Below are 1476 nucleotides of genomic sequence, written 5' to 3'. Positions count from 1 at the left end.
TTTGGATTGTCTCCTGTTTGGGACTATTATGAATGAAGCTTCTATGAACATTTGGGTGCAAATATTTTTGTAAGCATGTTTTCATTCCTCTAGCATAAATCTTAGGAGTGGAAATGCTAAGTCTTATAATCGAATCTTCAACTTTAGGAGAAACTATCTCCCAAAGGGGCTTCAACCACGTAGTACTTCATCAACAAGGACATGGTATCTCAACCCAATGCCATTCCTTGTGGTCCCTTTTGGTCCAAAGTCTGCTGAAAACACTTATCTGGGGCACCTGGGTGTCTCAGTAGGTCAAGCGTCTGCTTCATGAAGCTCAGGTCATGATTCCCAGGTCCTGGGCTGGAGTCCCACATCAGGCTCCTTGCTCAGCAGGGACCTGCTTCTCCCTCTGCCTCCTGCTTCCCCTGCTTGTGTTCTCTCTGTCTCTCTGACAAATAAATAAAACCGTTAAAAAAAAAAAAAAAGAAAAGAAAGAAAGAAAGGAAGGAAGAAGAGAAAAGAAAAGAAAAGAAAAAAGAAAACACTTTTCCTTCAAGGTCAGTCAAAATTTTTTGGCTCTATGGGACTTAAAGAAGAACTAGGGATTTCTAGGGCAGAAAGTTGTATTAAAAAGAATACTGGGACAACAAATGCCAGGCTTAGTATCTGGTACTGCCATTCACAACAGGTGAATCTAGCTGTTACTTATCATCTGATTTCCTTGGGTATAACACGATAATAGCAATGCTCAGCTAACAGGGAGATAGATGAGATCACACAAGGAATGCACCTAGCATCCTGCACCCAGCAGGCACCAAAAGAATGTCCTCTTTCACACCCCACATCTCATTCATACCATTTAATGCAAAGCTCTTTTGCAAATTGAATTTTATTATCTTTTACATCTCTCTTTTCCCCACTAGATTGTGAGCTTTTTAATGACCAGGGCTACCTCTTTCAACCTTTACATCCCAGAGGCATAAAAATGCCTGGAATAAGGCAGGAGTTTAAACAAATCTCAGATTAATGGAGAGAGTTTAAGCAGTCTCCAGCTCTGAATGCAAAGAGCTTTAATGATGTTTTCCAACCTCAACACCAATTAACGCATTGACGGCGACGTACCACCCAGTCTTTGGAAGGGAAGATGAGAGAATTTGACCAAGACTAGAAAAATAAGTTTGCAATTTGTATCAGACGATGCATCCAGAAGATGCTTTCATTGTTGAGTTATAAGAACCTGTAAGTCTGTGCGGCCCTCCAGAGCGGCCTACAGTGCCTTCAGGCGTGCTGAAAAGAGAACACAAGGTTTACGTAGACGCGTCCCTGAGGAGAAATTCTCTGAGCCAGCTTCCTTTAAGGAAAAGAGACATACAGAACTGGACGGCTGGCGCCCGAAGACGGGGACGCGCGCCCCTTAAGGGGTGGGGGGGGAAGTCGGGGAACGTAGGCACCGCCCCTCCCGCGGTTGCTAGGCAACCGGCCCCGGAAGGCGCG

Source organism: Martes martes (genome assembly GCF_963455335.1).
Source record: "Martes martes genome assembly, chromosome: 4".
Lineage (NCBI taxonomy): Eukaryota > Metazoa > Chordata > Mammalia > Carnivora > Mustelidae > Martes > Martes martes.
The sequence above is the reverse complement of the archived record's forward strand: the minus strand, read 5'-3'. Positions refer to the sequence as shown.